The sequence below is a fragment of the Macrobrachium rosenbergii genome, chromosome 50, assembly GCF_040412425.1.
Source record: "Macrobrachium rosenbergii isolate ZJJX-2024 chromosome 50, ASM4041242v1, whole genome shotgun sequence".
In the NCBI taxonomy this organism is placed as follows: domain Eukaryota; kingdom Metazoa; phylum Arthropoda; class Malacostraca; order Decapoda; family Palaemonidae; genus Macrobrachium; species Macrobrachium rosenbergii.
Genome location: NC_089790.1, coordinates 10,007,501 through 10,022,500, shown reverse-complemented (window position 1 = coordinate 10,022,500; position 15,000 = coordinate 10,007,501). Strand labels below are relative to the sequence as shown.

At 34.5% G+C, this 15,000-nt stretch overlaps 2 long non-coding RNA genes across 2 annotated transcripts in view; one reads left to right on the top strand and one right to left on the bottom strand.

Annotated features, from left to right (window-relative positions):
- The window catches only part of LOC136832591 (uncharacterized), a 205,794-nt gene that overhangs the window by 19,856 nt on the left and 170,938 nt on the right, over nt 1-15,000 (bottom strand). The gene's annotated exons all lie outside the window — the stretch shown is intronic.
- The window catches only part of LOC136832870 (uncharacterized), a 21,000-nt gene continuing 12,711 nt past the window's right edge, over nt 6,712-15,000 (top strand). Inside the window, exon 1 of the long non-coding RNA XR_010851338.1 lies at nt 6,712-6,873. This is a non-coding gene — a long non-coding RNA (uncharacterized lncRNA). The remainder of the gene's footprint in view (nt 6,874-15,000) is intronic.

The window sequence follows — 15,000 nt, the reverse complement described above, 5'->3', positions numbered from 1 at the left end:
ACCAACAGCCTTCAAAGAGGAGGCTCGCATAAGTCTATATACATATCAGGTATAAATATTACTCTTATTTGAGACCAAATATCTTTACTACCGAATGCAACCTCATTTTAAGACGATTAAATGGCATTTAGAGTTGCATATTAATGCTACCTTATCCTCTTACGGCAAGCCGCGACAAAGATGTGAATTTAAATAGGCTCATTTGATGATCCTGTTGCTGCGACGCAAAGGAATCATTTGCCAATTGGCGCAGTTTTGAAACTAATGCCAGATTTTGCAACGTCTCTTCAAAATTCCAGGCGTCCCCTTTGCCTGTGGAATTATGAGAGCTCTTTTGCTTTTTATCTTTCCTTTCTTTGAAACAAACATTTCTTTCGTGGGCGAGTATATATGTATGTTCGCTCACATGCGTGCTGGCACACACATATATAAGCACATACTTCCGTCTTCACACACGCACACACACACACACAAAGATATTTATATATATATATATATATATATATATATATATATATATATATATATATATATATATATATATATATATATATATATATATATATATAATCACTTCCCTTTATATAAAAGACAGTCCCAGAAAGTATAAGTTTTCCGATATTCAGCTGGTAACTTGAGATAAGATTTCTAGTTCTACTGCTTTTATCTACCTTGGCTGATACCCATCAGAGTCTACTAATTAACAGGTACATAACTGACCTCCTGGGTCAACATGTCTGGACTTACTGGTGAGACGAGCCTGGCACCACATTTATGCGTAAATATGAATTATATAATTCCTTGACTTACATCTACAACGAAAATAAAACTATGGACGTCTACTGCCTTTAGAAACGGAAGCTAAAGTTCATATTTAACTTTTAAATAATTTTTTTCAACGTTTTTGAGGTGTTATTGAAGTCTGCAAAACACTATATTCTGTCTTATATCAAGATCCTGCAGTCAGGTTTTCATCAATCAAATGGCCTCATTACGATAATTCGGTACTCCCAGATGATATAACCACAGAGGATAGCTATCTTAAAGTGTTTAATGACACTGGGTATTCACTGTTCCGTGAGTTTCTTGTTATGATGAGCAAGCTTAAGGAAACTTGTAAAGACCAAAATCTACCTAAAACTACAGACATATATCTAATACTAAGTATTTTATATCTAGCACTAAGTGTTTAGCACGATCCTAAAAATATATCGGTTTGTAACTGGTGAACTTGATCCAGAGTTCGAGGCCTTCAGGGGAAACTTCCCCTCGCATCTCCTTTCATTACCTTTTGGGACCACACATTTGGGCTCTTAAGACTTTCAGTATTTAATCTGAAGGATATTTGGGCCTGCTTAAGTGTCCCTATCAACTGTGTGTGATTTTTTGACGTTGCATATCCTTCTTCGATTAGGTCAGAATTTTTCTGAGACTTCTCTCCTTACAATAGGTATCATTTTCCCAATATCTAGTTGGGAAGGCTCGCACTAATATCCTTGCTATAATATCATGAAAGGGAGGCTTTTATTTCATTATTTTTTTTTTTGACAGGTTTCAATAAACGTTCCTCCGATTCACCAGTAATCCGGTTATTTTTCCCAGCTCAGGCTAACTGATGTTAAGTGGGAATGCTACCTTTCTCCTTCGCATCCACAGAGCCTGTCAAAATGCTAGATAAAATAAGTAACGTACTGCAGTGAAAAGGATAGATTTCATCAATAAGAAATATCTGTTGCGGCTTTCATACATAATAAAAACTCGGCAAAAAAAAAGTACAAGAGAAAATTCTGAGAGACAGAGAGCCTAACATCGTTTTTTCATGACAGTATGGCAGAGAACTGATTTATACCTTTGGTTATTTCTTAGATATTTTTCTTTAGTCTTCTTGCTTAAGGAGTGCTCTTTAGGTATTTTGATTTGATCATTTATGATATGATTGTCACTGTTCTTAATCGTGACCAAAAACTAAAATTAATGAGTAATACAAAGATCATGGTACAACAGGACGGATTGTAAAACATCGTGTTTTATGATAATTTTGGATATTGTTGTGAATCTTTTTGATCATTATGCTAATCTCACCCCGCATAAGAGAAAACTGAATGTAATGAGAAAGTGCAAAGATTTCGGTGTAAGAGGAAGTGCTTTGTACAATGAGCCGGTAGAAATGTGCTGACGCATGAGAACACTACCTATCTAGGATGGCGGATATACCTAAATTTATGTTACATTCAACGGGCTATATCACTCTCAGAGCCATGACGACTCTCTCAAGAATTTAATGTTCAAGTTTCTCCGTACACTATGTGTAATCCAAACTTATCTTGAATACGTGCGTTGGTTAAAAAGTCTCATCCAGTGTAATGAAAAGTGTCAGCTTTCTGAACAATACATCAAGATTCCTCTTCAAGAACCATAAGAAGAAAATTATTACCCTTCTCGTGATATTTCTCAAATGTCCAAGGCACTTGATAAAATATACTTTACAGCGAATGAGCTATGTAATCTTAGAACTGTCCAGCAGTAATTGGCAATCATATACCATGTGGTATACTGTTCGGACTAGTTCTGAGATGCTTTCATCTTTGTAGTATATTCCTATAATGTCATGGGAAAACTGATTGAATGATTTTCATTTCATCCTGATAACTATCTTGAAAATTTCCCAACGGAAGCTAAGAAGTTTCTCTTTTAATATTCACGAAAAAACCTCTGAAGGGCACGCTGTCTTCCATTTCACGTTGAGAGAGAGAGAGAGAGAGAGAGAGAGAGAGAGAGAGAAAGAGAGAGAGAGAGAGAGAGAGAGAGAGAGAACAAAACTGTCCCTCTAAATCCAGACTTTAGCTGCAAAATAGTGAAAACCTCTGCATAGTTTGTGCCATTTACTTCTATTATGTACACATCCTTTCCAATATCATTTTCATATATCTGTCCAGTATTTTCTGGTCTTCCTCTCCTCCTCCCTCATAACACTCTCAAATTATACACTTCCTCCAACTTATGTCATCTATTCTTTCTATATGACCATACCATCTCGAAGCACTGATCCATTCTTTCGGTTACGCTAACCTTGTTACCGTTTTGCGTACAAACAAACTTCTGATTTTTTTAATCCTTCTTATGCCTCGACTATTTTTCTTCCTTTCAGCACTAAGCATTCAACAATCCAACCTTCACTTCCATAACGGAGAGCAGATTCAACAAGCACTTCGTACACTCCCACTTTGCTCCCACAGATATTCCAAGTCTCTTCCTAACCTTTTGCACACTCTGATACCTTCTTCGCATCACCTATTCTGTGATTCACCTTGACTCTTATCCTTCCAATTACCATTTATATTTAACCACATATACCTACATGAATCAAATGCTTCCCTTCTACTAACAATCATAACATTTACTGCTCCATCTTCCTGGTTGCTATTTTCCTACATAACTTTACTTTTGCTCTCATTTCATCTTAACTTTATCCTCTTGCAAAACACTTTCAAACCCTCTGACACAATTTCAGTAGTTTCTACAGTTTCTGTCTACAATCCGCAGTTAATACTGTTTTATTTGCAACCGTTAAAGATTCCATGCGCCCTTAAAAACTATTTCCTTATCTGGCAACTTTGCACCTACATCTAATTTCCCTTCTCTATTTCTCGCATAACTAAATCCATCCCACTTTTACACCAAACTAGTCACTTTTCCATCCACATCTTCTATCACATGATTAAGTTCCACCTTTACAACTTCTGGTTGCCCTCAAAAACTTTTCTTCCATAAATACATCGACAGCATCCTCCACACTGCCGCTCTATCGATTCTGTCATAAGACTTTTCAGAATCCATTTTCGTAACAGTTTTTCTCCCTCTTAATTTGAAACTTCTAAACATAACTGTTTCATTACAAACACTTGATACTCTCTCTCTCTCACACACACACACACACACAAACACGCCCTCTCCTCTGTCTAAATCCACATTATTCTGTCCTTATCAGTCCTTCTCTCGCCTGTCTTTTATTCTAAAAAATCCTACCAAAACCTTTTGACAGGTATGTTCCTGTTTTTCCTACTGGATATTGTGAGTACCTTAACCCCAATTCCACTCCCGCAATACGTGGATCTGTCAGCATCGTCCCCTAGTATCCCAGATACTTGCTTTTATCTCTTCTTGCACTTCATTTAACTTCACCCCCTAGACTTCAGTACTCAGCCAATTAAGTGACCACTGCTGCCTACGAAATGCCAGTTGACAGGAATTTCAGTGTACCTTATCCCATAGCAGAGGTGTTCCTAGTGGGGCGTTACGAACTACCCCCTAAAGTAGTTCGTAACGCCCCACTAGGAACACCTCTGCTGTGGGATATGGTACACTGAAATTCCAAATGACGGATGACCCTGATTCTTGAGAGCATAGGCAACCACATATGCCAGGTCACTCTGCTTGCTGAGGACTGCTCCTGTGGTAGCAGTCGCACAACTTGGCCATTGCTTCTTAGGAACTGCCACTGATTTGGGTTACAGATACGATGTGCCCCTGTTGGCAAGAAATGTCCCCTCAGTGCCAGATGAGCATCTTCTCCTGGGACCAATGGCAATCACACCCTTGACTCTGCTGTATGTCAAGAAAAGAAAATAATAACATTCTAGCTGTATTTTGCTTGATGTAAAGGTCACCAATTGTTTTGGGGCACACGGTTTACAGCCATTTATCCTGTGGGGACATCATGGTTCAATGGAGACGATACTTTCCTCACCAGCAAGACTGACTGATTAATTGTGGGTTATCTGGCGTCACAACTACCAGGGTCACCGACGCCAATCACCAGCAAGAGAGTCAGGGTTTGATCCTTGGGTGAGGCACAGTGATTAAGGCCTAGTTCATTAAATCCTGCTGTACCTCTTTTGGTCTCTTCACTAAACTATATATCTGGTAGCCAGTCGACTTTGGTGAGCCCCTTTAGGCTAGATATGGGTATGGAGTTAGCAAACTTAGCCAAAAATGCTTGCAGAAAACGCTCTAAATGTTTTTTGCAGCCAACCCTCCAGTTGAAAAATGTATGTGTATGTATATATGCATAGTTTTATACCTACACACACACACACACACACACACACACACACACACACACACACATATATATATATATATATATATATATATATATATATATATATATATATATATATATATATATATATATATATATATATATATATATATATATACTAAAAACACAAAAATATGCACGTGATTTTGTTTATTAGCTGAAGCCACAGGAAAAACTTGAAAAGTAATGACAGAGTGCCAAGTACTTTCATGTATTTTAACATAAAGTGTTACAGGGCATTTTGTGCCTCGAAGATGAGTCAAAATACACGAGAGCACTCTGGCACTCTGTCGTTTCTTTTCAGGTTTTTCCTGTGTCTTCAGTAATATATATATATATATATATATATATATATATATATATATATATATATATATATATATATATATATATATATATATATATATATATATATATATATATATATATACGTTTCACTCCTCAGATCGATAAGAACAGTGGAAGGTTCAGCGGACTTGGTCCAAGGAAGTTCTCGTCACCTACCTTCTCCCTGGGATCGAACCCTAGCTTCCTGGTGGTGAGGCGTGGTTGACAATAACAATATTGCGTCAGTTCAAAATAACATCACCCAAGAGTAGGTCACAGATAAAGTTGTAATGTGTTTTAAGAGCTGCAGTGTGTCTTTTACGTTAAAGATCTTTCCAGGAAAGGAATATGAATGCTCCTGTTTTGATGAGTTAGAAATATCTAGGCTCGATGCTTAATGTCAGGAGATGGAGATATGTATGACAAGACAGTGAACGCAGTGGAAAATGAACTGTAATCATGAACATCGACTACTCATCAAACATATGTCATATTAACTCAGACACTTTTGACTCATTTGTAAAATTGGTACTCCGCACAACGAACGTACACAGCCTGTAATACTGCAATGTTTTATGTAATCTGGGTAACGATCTTTCTAAATATGATTGTGCAACTGCAAAATAGGCAAAAATCCTCACGTGAAAGATTTTCACATTAGACAAATAACCAAGGGTAAAATATTTTAATTTCTTTATAAATACTTTTAGCTTTCATAAAATGGAGAGCCATGTGCACTTTTTTGACGAGACAAAAATCAAACATTTATGTATGTTGCTTGTTATAATGCTTCAGTAATGAAACTTTAATATGACGAAGCAACTTTCTGCAGCATACAAACAAATGAGAGTTAAAAGAAAGGTTTATAGAACTCTCTAATGCACTGCTTCTTTGATGAAATTGCAAGTATATATATATATATATATATATATATATATATATATATATATATATATATATATATATATATATATATATATATATATATATAAGGTGTTTCATGTAAGCCGTGTGGACGTATGCTGCAAGGGGAAACTATGTTGCAATAGTAATCCCGGATGGCATGTCCTGCGCCACACTGTAAGTCTCGGGAGGGAGAGTGGGCATTGTGGCACGTTACTTTCCCACCCTTTGCAACCCTGCATTGAAACCTTTCACACGGCGGAATGGGCCGAGGCTGTGTCTGAGAGGGAGAGAGGTGGGGGAGGGTGAGAGGAGGGACAGACAAGTACCTGAATGATGATGGTAAGGGAAGGGAAGGGAAATGAGACGGGTATCTCAGCCCCTGCAGTGCACGCTCTAAGGTCGCAAGGAGCTGAGTGAGGTGTTAGTATCTTGCAGCGCAGAATTTCGCCTTAAATCTCCGACGAAGCAGCGTGCGACGGCCTTCAGGGAAAGTCTCTGGGACGATAATCAGCAACATCAGATTCGACGAGTTTGGCAATGTGAGTTTTATTTACGTGGCAAAACTTTCTGTTTCTCTCTTAATTCATAGGTAAAGCGAACCTGCAAAGAGTTACGCTGATGAGTTTGTTGTTGAAGAGGATAAGGAGGCAGGGTATAGCAGGGCATGAGCGCACAAAATTTTACCATAGTAGGCCTCTAAAGACATCAAAGAAAACGTGATTTCGTGTCCTCTTTTTGTTTTTGTTTTGAGAGGCGTTGTTCTTGTAATGTGCTGGTATCTTTAATGTAAAGTTTGTAAATAAATCTATTTAAGAATCTTTTACAACAATCTTTGAAAATGCGTCATAACTTTGCAATCGGTGCAGCAAAAATAAACGTAAGTTCGCTTAACTACGGAGATTACGTAAACACACACATCTATATAGACGCAGAGCTTTGTATAACGCAATAGTGTAGATCAAATTTGCTAAAACAGGTTATCTGTACCGAAAGTCCCAAGCTGCCAACCGCGGTGACTTTGCGAATCTTGTAAACCTATTTAGGAAGAAATGCAAAATTTGACAACGTCGCTCGGATATAATTTTAGGCCCTGAACAAAATAATCAGAAAATGATACAATTTGAACGAGTAATCATTTCGAGTCGGTGCGTTCATTATCGTGATGAGTTATGCGCGCTGTAAATATTGTTTTGGTTGAAAAATTTCATTTATTTCATCACAACGGATAGACAGATAAGCAGCAGTGAGAGAGAGAGAGAGAGAGAGAGAGAGAGAGAGAGAGAGAGAGAGAGAGAGAGAGAATCATGCGATGCAGTGCTTCGTCGCTAACGGGAGCCACTTGCTATGTCCTAATTGTTGCCTTCGTCAGGGTTATGTTTTTGGCCCCCGTTCGTTTGGTTGTGAAAATAATCACGCACAAATTCAAGTGCGAATTATTACGCAAATCTGACCCAAGGTAGGACTCGTGACTGCAAAAAAAGTGATCAGGTTTTAGGAGAGACAGGGATGTAATTTTTGGGCAGATAGGAACCTTTAGTAAGCGGTTTTGCTCGGCTTTGTTTCGAGTTTTCCGGGCTTCAAAAACCCGAAATTCTATGCACCATTACTGTAATGAAATTCTGGTTGGAGGTTACGTCTTCTCTTAACTTGTATGAATATGATGGATGTTGATCAACCAACAGTTTCTGGTAGTTAAGAATGTGTGTTCACAGGGATTTTACGTCGGGGGAAGTATACTAGTACCTTATATCCCTTCTCTATCTGTCTCCTGAACTGAAATCCTTTCATATTTTCTTTGATTAAAATAACGTTCAGCTTTGAGATGACCACTTATTAAAACATCGCCAAAAAAAAAAAAGCCAAAGTAGTTTTATGAAGGTAAGTGGGAAACATGACCATTAATATCTGATAATAGAGGCAAGAGGTTCAATGTTACTGCTACTAATGCTACAACTGAAAATGATAATAATAAATATAGTACGAGTCAGTGTGAATAAAGGGAGAATGAAACAGAACATTTAAATTTTACCATCCATGGGACTGTGATACTTGTTCATTAGACTGACGATGCAGTTTTTAATTGCTACTGATGTACGGGTAATAAAAAAATTAAGGGGGGGGGGTGATTAACTCTTTAAAATAAGATAATTTTAGGAATTGCCAAAATAGGTATCACTGAAATAAAATTTCAACTTTCTATTGCTGAAGCCCTATCTTACTCTTAAAATATAATAAAAATGTGCTGTACTTACGAAGTCATTATTATTATTATTATTATTAAAAATACTCATAGTAGCATGAGTCTTAAATGGAGAAGCAAATTCACAGTTATGTATACGTACATATATTTAAAGATAAATCAGTACTGATTTATCTTTAAATATATGTACATATACATAACTGTGGATTTACTTCATTATTAATATTATTATTATTACTTATATATACACAAATACACTGAATTTGTGTTAATCAAAATTGTATACTCAGCGAAAAGATTGCTTAGTAAAAAAAGGAAGCAGAACTTTTGTGCATTTGATTTTTTTGTATCAATGATCAAGAAAGACTTACTGAATGGTAAACTATTCTCTATCGTGCAATCAACCATAAAATGGACTTCTTTTCTCAGCACAATTTTTTTTCTGTAATTTATCTTTTTGTTACAGAAAAAAAAATCAGCCTGTCTTATAGAGGTGTAAGTTCGTAATGCAGAGATGCCATGATGTCAGCTGACCAAGTCAAAGAAGAGGTTTTCATCGCCTTTGCTCTATAACCTTGGGTCGGTCTTCCTGATTATATACTTCTATTCAGCACCATATACCACTCCCTTAGCCGTTCATTCTGTTGATTTAACCTTATTTTCAGGTATCTATTTGGTATTCTCTTCCTTCTGTTTATTCTCCCTTTTTCACATTTGGTCATCCTATTCTGTGCAAGCTTTCTGTGCAAATGAATGAAAAACTAAAACTTTACCACTGATTTAGGAAAATTAACAAGAATTGCGAATCGCGAATCATCAACGCTAATTTTTTTTTATACAAACATTTACAAGATACTTTATTTACGAAACACCGATTCAGCATCAAACTAGGACTCTTCGATAACTTTAGGATTACTACCATAGATGTTTTAAGCATCTTAATAAGAATCCAAGAACGAACGTGGAACTCCGAAGGCTGAACAATGAAAGATTCTCGTGCACGAATTTAGACAAAACTTCCGATCTTTAGTTTATCAGTTCACGTAGTAGTTAATAGAGACAAATAGACAGGAATAAAAAAAAAACGTGTATGTAGCACTAACATTAACAATAATTATCATGTTTACAGATTAAAAATGGCACAATATTTTTTAAAGATGCCAACAAAATAGTTCCAGTTTGAGAAAAAAAAAAAAAAAAATACTTGTCATACGGCTATTCAAGTTTGTTGATGAAACTTTCACATTCATAATGGTTTATTTAAAATCAGAATTACAAGACATACAAAATGTATGCAATGACAAATTGTGAAGATGAAGCTGTATTGAGAAGGAATATATACAGTATAGTACCGCGCAACCAGAGCTATAGACACGCAAATGGTTCAAGACTTAATATCATTCTTCCTCAAACCGTGGCTCTCTGAATGACACTGGGAGACGCACTTTTGCTCAGTAAGGCATAAGGCTCTGAGATGTAAAGTAGCCAGCCATCTCATACGGAGAAATGGAAACTAAACTAGCCCTTGAAACAGCAGAAGCCAATCTCGATTTTAGAAGAGAATGTTTGGCTTATATTCTCTCTCTCTCTCTCTCTCTCCTCTCAGAGCGGTGTTCAAAGGGACTTTCCTACCTTTCCTCCCGTCATCCACCATTTGAAAGCTAATATTTTTTTTTTCTTTATGAAGCAGACCTTAAGTGGGGCCGCCTTTACGTTCATTTCATATCTCTACGTTGGAAAGAAGACCGGGATATTCACATATTTATTCTAACATTCACCGAATAATTTTCAAGATAACGGAATGTGTTTAAAATAGGCGCGCGCACGCAACTGCATATATATACATTATATATATTTTATGTATATATATATATATATATATATATATATATATATATATATATATATATATATATATATATATCAGAGTCTATTCGGATTTAACGAGTATTATTATTTACCAATCGCATTTTCTTAGCAAGTCATTATAGATGACTTAGCTAATTTCACGGCCTTTTTTTTCTTGATTCTAGCTGTCCTTTGTACTCATTGGCAGCTTGGTTAACTACACAGCCACAATGCCAACGCACATACACTTTATACATGTATATACATACATACATATATACATAATTTTTCAATACTGTAAAATCCGTTAAAATGTGATATGAATATGCGTTATATTTCGTAAAAGAGGTGGAGACACCATTCGAAATATAGAGCCCTTAAGTTCTCCCTAAGTTTCATTCATGTGGCATATTCCTCTATATATATATATATATATATATATATATATATATATATATATATATATATATTTATATGTATATATGTATTATATATATATTTATATATATTATATATGCATAATATATATGTGTATATAACTGAATCACGAGAATATGGAACATGATGCATATATAAATAAAGACAAAACCCACGAAGGAGAGAGAAACAATGGAGTGCTGCAAGGCCTTTCGACTTGTAGTCCTTTACTTAGCAGAGTCTGCTAAGTAAAGGACTGTAAGTCGAAAGGCCTTGCAGCACTCCATTGTTTCTCTTTCCTTCGTGGATTTTGTCTTTATTTATATGTACATATATATATATATATATATATATATATATATATATATATATATATATATAGCCTATATATATATATATGTACACGTATAGTAATTTTCACAATAATCAAAACAATGTGATTCCAGACTGTCAAAATTTATATTTAACCGTACTTCAACAAACCTAAACATACTATTATTCTGACTTTTCAGTGAACTCGATATTAAACGATAGTAGCTTTTTCCGATATTCTTCAAACATTCACATTCTCTCTCTCTCTCTCTCTCTTTCTCTCCGTACAAAACATGCAGCTTAAAATCTGTACTGTAGAATGTTACTAGACTTTAAACGAAACTGAAAAAGGCAGTGACCTAGACCCTAAAGGAAAATAGGAATACAGGAATGTGCTCCACGCAATTTCTCTTACAAAAGATATTTATCTGAAAGTACTGTAATTCCAAAAAACCAAATGCACAGCAACAAGGCAGGAGAGAGAGAGAGAGAGAGAGAGAGAGAGAGAGAGAGAGAGAGAGAGAGAGAGAGAGAGAGAGAGAGAGACAGAGAGAGTCGTAAAAAGTTGATTCAATCCATCTGGAGAAATCAAAGATGAAAAGAAAATTAATCTAGCAACAACGTAAAATATACAAATAAATTCATCTTAAAATGATTCTCTCACGTAAAACAATAACGAACAAAACCATTCCATAACCTATATTCCTCCAACGAAAAAGACGCCGACAAAATGGGAAAAAGCAGAGCGAGAATAAAAAGAAAAATAAAAAAGCAAAAATCCAGCCATCGACATCCCTTGGGCGATCGAGAGAGAGAGAGAGAGAGAGAGAGAGAGAGAGAGAGAGAGAGAGAGAGAGAGAGAGAGAGAGAGAGAGAGAGACGGTTTCACCTCACTAACAGACACAATTACCAATTCAATTCCCCTTTCTTTTTCCCCTCTTTCCTAGTAAACAAAACTCACTATTAGCAGAAAACGATAAAATGCTTCCGACTGCAAAACAAACGGCCATTCCCGAGGGTGTCAGACACCCACAGGCCTCTCTGATACGGAATTTACAACAAGTGGTGATCTGTTTAGGGTAAAACCTTTTCCACAGGTTCTCTTCCGGAAAATGCGAAAACAATCCCGCGCGTTCTTTTATTTCTTTTTTTTTTGTCTTTGCGCGCGTCTTTTTTTTTTCTCTCTCTCTCTCTCTTTTATGATATGGAGTTCAGGAATGTATTTGTGCAGCTTTGCAGAAGAAAAGTCTTCACTTATCAATGCTTAGATGACGTCGGGACGTGTTTATGTATCAGCGTGTTTATTTGCCTATTTCATTTTCGCTCAAAGGATTTGCAGTGCTTTTGAAACCCTGTGACTGGATTTTGCTTCCTCTTTCTGTTTGTCACACTTCAGCGACGATGCTTTTCGCGTTAATTAGAACGGTGCTAATGCGAAAGAATGCGGCATGCAAACTTGGGCGAAAACACATGCACGGTTATATTTATGTCTTGCGTAAAAATGTACGGACATCTTACCGAAAACACATCGAGGAAACAGGATTTAACTTTCTGAGTCTAACGCTCATAGACCCATAAATATCGTATAATATAGTAATGATATAAATAAATATACGGTGTATATTTACGTCAACAAAGATAACATTTTTTTAATATATGTATGTAAGAACATGTATATCTGTAAGAATATATGTTATCTTGAATATATTTGTAAGATCATAATGCAATTGTATAAATATGCATATGCATGCACACTATATAAGCTGTTTTTCAGGACAGAGATGGCTTAATACACAAGAAAAAAATCAGCCACACTGATCAATCAACTGTTCAATCAAGGATGAACACCTCTTACTTATAATTTCCACAGCATAAGTAGCATTAGATATCTGACATAACTACATATAAGTAATATATGTATATGTATATATATGTGTATATATACATAATGTTATATATAACTACATATAAAATTTTTTCGCTCTTAAAGAAACGTAATATTCTACTATGCCAAATGACTCCAATTCATCGTCGTTTTCCTTTGAAGAACAAGGACAAAACTTCTATTATTTTGACATGTATCCACGGCTCCTCTAATAATCCCACCTTCCGAAAGCGCCAAGTATATTCCGGTAAAAATCAAATTATTCTAAATCAGCTGGAAAATTGTGGAGAAGAATGAAATTAGGATTTTGTAAATCTCGAATCTACGGTTATCTGTTTAAGAATAACTCTTTCAGAAAATACATTTTTTAATACATAAATAACAAAGGTACAACGAAACATAAATTTTGGGTGGTAATAAGTCCTCCACAAAATTTGGACTACAGAAATGAATATTCCGTTGGACAATGAACCAAAATAGTCTCCAAAAATTCGAATATTTTTTTATATTTCCGTAAATGCTAAATATGAATGGAGGATGAAGAGAATAATCTATTTATTTATTCAATACCTTCTTATTTGGATACCGCTGCGGTAGTACAGATTTTCTCTTTAGAACCTTTTTCGTTTTTTACAGAAAACAAAATGTCTATGTAAATCCTAGAGACCACGTAATATTATAATGTATTTTCTTCAGATATTTGAGTTTTAATGGCTAAGTATGCTAATGGTATGCAAATAGTTCAAGTCCAGGTGATTCGTCTTTTTGTATTTATTTCCAGATTTAGGATATATTTAGTTTTAGACGCGGTGTGGAAAAGCCTTCGTTAACTCTAATGTGTTCAGCATTCGTGTGTATGAGCGTGTATGCTGTACTGTCTTTACGTGTGAATATAAATTTTATATATATATATATATATATATATATATATATATATATATATATATATATATATATATATAATATATATATATAATATATATATATATATATATATATATATAATATATATATATATATATATATATATATATATATATATATATATATTATATATATATATATATATATATATATATTATATATTTATATATATATATATATATATATATATATATATATATATATATATATATATATATATATATATATATATATATATATATATATATATATATATATATATATATCGCACGTGGGTTGTATGACTGTAGCTGAATATACCTTTATAATATAGGAGGAAAACGACAGCAAAGAGACAGATTAAGGAAGAACCTTGACTAAGCATGAGCATATTTAATGATTAAAACGCAATGAATGTTTCCGTTTCTTTTTTGAGTGTTGGGGTCAAGCTGATGATCAGCGCACACATAGATTAATTAGCTAATCCAATAATTATACATAAAGACTTACGAGTACATGAAATTTTCCCAAGTTAAAATAGGAAAAATAGTGTTTGCTTATACGCGACGGAGGATTTTATTCTAGGATCAAATTAATCGCACTCTTTTTTGACTGTCTATCTAGTAAGTTTAATTCCTGTGGTTGCCTGGTTTCCCTTGTAATTCAGCCGTGGCTCACAACGAGATATATATACATATAATATATATATATATATATATATATATATATATATATATATATATATATATATATATATATATATATATATATATATATATATATATATATATATATATATATATATATATATATATATATATCTATAGGGTCGATCTTATGTGGTGTAAAATTCATCCCATGTAAATAATTTTTAAGTTAGTATTATTTATCATGCTGATGTTCCGACCAAAATGAAACTCTAAATTGCACAAAATTTTGTTGATATACCATCTGAAATTAAAATGCAAACCTTGAAATAATTTCTCTTGAGAAAATTTTTAACTGATGATTGTAGTTTTGTTTAAATCAACTCTGATGTATTTTTAAAAAATAATAATAGTTAGGATGCCACTGTTATAATTCAAAGAAATAAAGTAGAAT